This window comes from Dipteris shenzhenensis, chromosome 24, assembly GCF_047967505.1.
Source record: "Dipteris shenzhenensis isolate YYH24624 ecotype China chromosome 24, Dip_SZ_1.0, whole genome shotgun sequence".
Taxonomy (NCBI): domain Eukaryota; kingdom Viridiplantae; phylum Streptophyta; class Polypodiopsida; order Gleicheniales; family Dipteridaceae; genus Dipteris; species Dipteris shenzhenensis.
The window spans coordinates 35356327-35363690 of record NC_141619.1 but is presented as its reverse complement, the minus strand read 5'-3'; positions in this window follow the sequence as shown (position 1 = coordinate 35363690).

The window sequence follows — 7364 nt, the reverse complement described above, 5'->3', positions numbered from 1 at the left end:
TCTGATTTTTTGTTTTGCTTGCCAATGATTGGTGTGAAAATTGCTTGTTTTTGTGTTGTGTGCCCGATTTTGTTTTTGTTTTGCACTAGTGTCAGTTGGATGTGGTATGGTTACTGCTGATTGTTGTCACTTGGGTGAGGGTTCAGTGTCGTATCTTCCGACCCTTTAGTGAGCTAAGTGGGGATGGTGCCTGAGGGATCAGTGAGCTAGTCATTCTATCAGTATTTGTGAGGCTGAGTGGATGGACCACTGATTACTTCGATGTCATCTTGTAGGGGAATCATGTGCTGCACCACTTCTGGTGATACTCCTTTCATGTCCTCATAAGACCAAGCAAAGTAGTCCTGGTACTCTTTTAAGAGTACTATCAAGTCACTCTCTTCTTCTTTTGTAAGGTCTACTGACACAAAAACTGGCTTTGGAGTTTCTCTTGGCTCTCGGCTAGGTTGACCTCCTTCACCTTTGTCGGCCCTTCATAAACTCCGTCATCGTATGTGTTTGCTATCCTTTTTGCCTTTTTGCAAAATATGTCTCGGTCCTAGATGGAATAAGATTTGAAGTGCTTGGGAACATCCCTTAAATCTTCATCATACTCGTCATCCATAGACTTGTCCAAATCACTATTTGGGGAGGACAGTCGTGATTCCTTACCTCGCTTAGGCACAATACATTCTATTGTCTTGGGCGTTTTTCTAGGTTCTCTTGGGAAAGTTCCCAACTTTTTATTTTGACCTTTTTAAATTATTAGTCTCCTTCTCAACCGCAGTTTTATTTCTCAACATTGACTCTCACAGTTTTTCTTCAGCTCTCACTGATCCTACTAAAATTAGGATCTCCTCCATCCTATTACCCAAGTTTGCCATAAACTTGTGATCGAACGTGGTTGCATGTATTCATCTTAATCATTGAAGGTTTTAATTCCACATATGCTACCCCATCATCACTCATCTTGGGCTTCTTGTAAGTTGGGTTTGGAATGATGTTGTTTCTGAGCTTAACATGTTGCAGACTTGGCTTTACAGGCAACACGTTGCTAAGCTTCTTCTCATGTTTCACCAAGTTGATCATTCTTAGAGGGACTAGTATACTATCTGAGCCACTCTCATCCTAAACCAAACAAGTTCATCTTTTTTTAGCTATATCAATGGCTGGAAGTAAATGCATCCAATTATGCGAGTACACTGGTTCTAATAGATGCACATACCATGTTTCGTCAGCATCACCTCCTTGAATTCTCTCATTTTCTGTTCCGAATTGATTGATTGGAGTTGTTCTAGTTGTCATTTTGGATTCAGTAGCAAATATATTGCTACCTAGTGGATGAGAATTTTCACATTGTTAGGTCCACTTTTGTTACTAAGTTTTCCTTTCTAAGATATATCGTGTTTGACATCAAGTCATGCACTATTCTAGCTCATCTCAGAAATGGTCTTCCCAAGATGATGTCATATGAGTCAATTGGGTTCTTGAAATCCATTACTACAAACCAAACATGGTAGGTGATTCCAAAGGTTCTAATATTAAGGTGACGATCAATGAGGCTTTCTCCATTATAATCTTTTTTGTAGTGTGTTAGTTTGATTTGGCAACATTCACTTACCCTTGTTCTTGTAAATTGAATTTAATTTGAAGCACCTTTTCTCAAGGGAGAGGATTACCTTCCTTAGATATGTTTTCTTATAGGGAAATGGATCCCTCTTGGATCCACTTCATGTTCAAGTGTTCTTACAAGAATGTTAGTTACCCTTGGCTTTCATTCACTGGAATGGGCATGGACTACCGCCCATGCTTATTAAGTATTGGAATGGTGTGGAATTACCCCCATGTTGATTGATTGCATGCTTTTTTGAATCTTAATGGTTAGCTCCCTCTTTGCTAAAGCAATAACAAGTCAGGGTACACAAGCATTACATGTCTATCTAAATGAAACTATGTTGTTCTAACTCCCAGCTTTGTTTGGATGGTGGTAGGTAAGTGGAACTTAACCTAGGAGCTGATGTTTCCCGATAGATTCGACATTTTCTACTCCCACTCTATATACCTAATTTCATGAAGTTTTTACTCTAAGATTTGATAAATGTTGGAAGAGACATGAATTATAGCGGATGTTGTTGTCCTTGAATTTTAAAATTTACTTGAAATGTAGGAAATCTTTCTAGAATTCGATTGTGTTGAGTTGTGTAACAAGGGCTCTTTTTTACACACACACAAAGTTTATAATCATACATACACATGTAGCTCTCTAAAATCCCAAACCCTAAACCTATTATATATATCCTCCTCTTTTGGTACATCACTTTTTAATCACCTTGCAACTTTCTTGTCTTAGAGTCCATTTTTTCTAGCACTTGTAGACATTATAACTTTTGATAAACGACTTGGATTGAGATGATGTAAAAAGAAAAATTGTATTTCTTGAAGTGCTATAGAACTTTTTTAAATATCTCAAGTGTTCTAAAACTTCTCTGCATATCTCAAGTGAAGATTTTGTCACCTACTTTAAATATTAGCATCATATTGCCTACAGGTCTCAGATCCCGCAATTTTCAAAGGTATGCAAACTTTCCTCTTTCATAACTTTTGATAGACTACTCGGATTGAGATAATGTAGAAAGTAAAATTATGGCTCTTAGAGAGTTCTATAGCTTCTCTTATAATTTCAAGTCAACCTTTGGCCTTGTTCTAGAGAGCATTTTTTTGCAATATCGGAAGGTCTAATATTTTGCACTCCTTTTATGATTTGACACTCCTTTCTTCAATAACTTTTGATAGAAAACTTGGATTGAGATGAGGTAAAAAGAAAATTATAGATCTTGAGGTGATCTACAACTTCTCTAAAGATCTCAAGTCAAGGTTTTACTTCCTACTCTGAATATCAATCTTACAAAGTGGACATGCTAAGATTTTTCCTTCCTTTTATATGACTTATCCCTTTCTACTTTAATGCATCAATGGTTAATTGCAGGAATTCTTTTGGTTAGTCATAAAAGGATTAATCCCCCTTTGGAGTCCTAAATGCTAGTTTTCTCATAATCATGATGGATTAGGTCTGACTTGTACTAAGATATTTGCACCATGCTTTGCCTTAGGTAGTTAGATTATTTTTTTGCAATTATTTGTGACATCGATAACAAGAGTGTGGGGGATGCTTGGATGCATGTCACCCACAAAATTATCATAATTTTCTAACTATAATTTTTGTATGGTTGGCTCTGGAAGGTATAGTTCCATACTCTTCAAGTAATTGGAGAAAAGGCTTGGCTACTTCGGCAACTACTAATATACCAACTCAGGATTACATGTACCATTGGAACATATATGTACAACCATGCCTATTTTAATTCTATTTATCTATTCTCATTTTATACTTTAATTCTAATTGTATAATGCAATTCTATGTTGGTGTTCTAAATTGATTGTATGATTCATGATATGATGGGAGATCTAAATCTAAACACACACGAATGATTCCCAACTATTTGGTTGGGCTAGTGTAATACAATCAATTTAGATTAGTTTTTAGCTGATAGTGCCAAATCAACCTTTCATTAATCAACCGATTCTTGATAGGTTACATGTTTTAGATGGCATGTGTTCATGTATACTCAATCTCCCATTGATCAACTGATTCTTGAGGGGTTTATACTCTAATTTATCGAAGTAGTATACTTGTTTACTCTACCTTAAATTAATCAACCAATTTATATAAGGTTACCGAGTGTTAGTTCGGTGAGTTCTTAGGATTTGATTCCCTTCCCCTTTTGTATAGACCATGGTTTTATGTGCAGGACCTATGGAAACATAATCTTATGATATATATTTCTTATCTTGCCACTTATTGGACTAAATTTATACCTCTTATCATTGGTTTCTTTTAAGTGAGGACTAAGTCCCACATGAAGGGCTTACTCCCCATCATGCTATCTTACCCTCTGGGTTGGGGTTGGGCCACACACACACACACACATTTACTCATATATTTATTTATCTATATTTTTAAGTATTGGAATGGTGTGGAATTACCCCCATATTGATTAATTGCATGCTTTTTTGAATCTTAATGGTTAGCTCTCTCTTTGGTAAAGCAATAACAAGCCAAGGTACACAAGCATCACATATCTATCCAAATAACTATGTTGTTCTAACTCTTAGATTTGTTTGGGTGGTGGCAAGTAAGTGGACCCTAATCTAGGAGCTGATGCTACCCAACAGACTCGACATTTTTTACTTCTACTATGTACACCTAATTTCATGAATTTTTAATCTAAGGTTTGATAAATGTTGGAAGAGACTTGAACCACAATGGATGTTGTCCTTGAATTTTAAAATTTATTTGAAATGTAGGGAAACCTTTTTGGAATTGTATTGTGTCAAGTTGTGTAAAAAGGGGTCTTTTTACACACGCGCGCACACACACATGCGCGCACACGTGCACACACACAAGAAAAAATAGTATTTATTGTGGCAAGGCATAAAAATACTATATTATGGCAAAACCCCTATTACTCAATAGTATTCCATGATGGATCAAAATGAATACAATTACAAGCTTTTGGAAAACTATTAGTTGGATGCCACTCCCAAGATCCATGAACCCATATATTATAGAGTATCGCATGTTAGGGTGGAGAAGTAAAACATGAGAACCCAGAAGTCTTATCCTGCATAACAAGGATCGAAAATGTTCATGGTTCTTTAATCTTCCCTTGGGAAGAGGAAAATGGTATGAGATTATCAACCTAGCACTTTAGCCTCTTGCCATCCTCTTAACTTAGCTTGTGGCTTAGTCCCACTGCTTCATTGGAAGGTGATAGGTTTTTACAATCGTCACCATAGGTCTTAATTGATATAATATCAAACATCATCAAGAAATAAGAAAGGTAAGGGACTTGATACTAATGGGTTGGAAACTAAAGAGTCGACAATTAATCTATTGCCCCTTCAACTTCTAAGCATCAACCTTTATAAATTGGTTGATATTTCATTGACGCATAGCTCCAAGTATTGGTTGTTGCAAGAAAACTGAGGTAAGCTCATGCTCTTACAATTGTTTTTGAAAACCTATGATTGCCTCTCTTCATGCAATCGTCAATTCCCTTGAGTTTTGAGGCTTGCATTTTCTCTATCTAATATCAGCTTTTAATTTTTCTCTAAATCTCTATTTTCAAACCATTGAACTTCCATTTCTAAAAACCCTAAAACCAAGAAATTGATGATTTCAGTAGAATTAGATTGACGATTTCTTCATTCTAGTGGGACATTGATGATTTTCAACGTGGAAACTATCTCCTCAGCACCTGTGTTGCCTCCCTTGCTCGCCATGTGCACCGTCCTCGCTCATTTGTTCGTCGGTCAAACAAAAATTCAATTGAAAATCACCGGTCAGCAAGCACCCCCGTCACTCACACAATCCGTTAAAAATTCCATCCCAACGTCCATCACAATAGCACGATTGTGGTAATTGCAAACGAAATTCACATCCAACTTTTTATTATATACATGTGCTACATGTTGGTTTAACACGATTGGTCCACATGTAAAAATACTATGATCGTGGTATCTGTACACATGGACAAATATCATGATCGTGGTATCTGTGTATGCCTGCATCCCATGATACCATCATCTACATCTGTTGTCATGATGCCATGTCATTGCCACATCAGTTTCAATACCACGTCACCATAGCACAATCATGCTTTTTCATTGACACATTAGCCATCATGAATTTCTTTGAATTTCCTCATCATTAGACACCATCATGAATTTCTTTGAATTTCCTCATCATTAGACACCGTCATCACTGTCACATGCCACAAATGCAAATTTTGCCCTGACAGTTAAGCAGTATCGTGGTTTGTTAGCATCGGCATTGACATACCATGATCATGGTATTTGTTACATACCATAACATCCTCCAACTACTTTTATATACTCTTCATTGGTTATGGCTAAAGGCCTAGAGTCTAAAGTTGTCATTCTTTTAGTCTTTAATTGATGTTGGATAAATGAATAGGCCATGGGCCAAGGTATTGAAAGGTTAGAAGGCTAAATGAGAGGGCTAAAAGGATTAGGGTTGACGCTCCCGTCAGAAGGTGCACGTTTAAAATCCAAATCGTTTGACTTCAGTCTTCATTCCTCCAAGTAAAGTTTGAGGAATAAAGAACTTGGAGATTCCTACACTTGTGTAGTGTTTCCATTATCTCTTCTTCCCTCTTACTACCTTGTTGCATTGCTACAATTATGCTTTCCCCTTTCACCATGCTCATGATTTGCTTTCTCTGCTCTCTTTTCGCCTCCCTCCTCCTTGTGTGGAATGCACAAGAGAAGAATCCTTGGAAAACGGAGTGACGACATTGTGAGGTAACACGAATGATGGCTCTCACAAGAAAGTAGCGGTGGAGGTTGAGCTCTCCATAGCAACTTGTTTGGACGATCCCCATGACACATTAGTTCACCGATCAAGCTTAACAACTTTGGCACCATTGCTAGGTAAGGTACAACCATTCAAACTTGTCATTCGTGTTTTCTCTTCCTCGTATTACCCTTGCACAATTGGTAGATTTGGTTGGAATAGGTGCCAGTTCAAGAAGTGGCTAAAGGGTTGAAAATTAGTGAAATAGTGTGAGTTTGTCGTTGTCTGTGCTATGAAAAGTCAAAATAGTTGTTTATCATTGTCTTCTCATCACAAACGACCTATCACATTCTACTTTGGGGCTTACTTTGACCCGTGAAGTGACAAGTGAGGTAAAAAAGAAAAAGTTTTCATTTTGTACCAAAAAAGTTGTTTTTTATTTGTTTTTCTACTTCAAATAATTAGTATAGCACCCACATTGCACTGTACATTCATCAAAGAAAAGAAAAACATGCTTTTGGGCTAAAATTTACTGTCGACAATTCCATGACGTTGGATTAAGGTTAATTCAGCGTCACCCGATTAACAACGTAGGATTAATCACAACAACTCTTTGCCAGCTGCTGTCACCTACCACGTGACATCAGTAAATGTGCCAACTGTCACACCACCTACCCTAAAATAACCCAACGCACTGAATTATTTTCTTATCCTAACTCTGGACTTGAAGATTAATTCCGTAAGCCAATGGTGTGCATATCAAAAATCAAAAGTCAGAACTAGTTTACCCTTTATCTGTAATCCAGTGTTGTTGAATTAATAACCCAGCACGTTGAATTATATCTTGCAACAGGTCAGACTAAAAATTCCAAATTGTTACAGATAAAATATTGCCAATTAATTGTGCATTATGCATTCCTTGTTGGAGTGACCATGCTGGATTAATAACCCAATGCCGCCGAATTAATTTCAACCTGGAACCTTGTGAAAAGTTCAGATCTTGTCAATC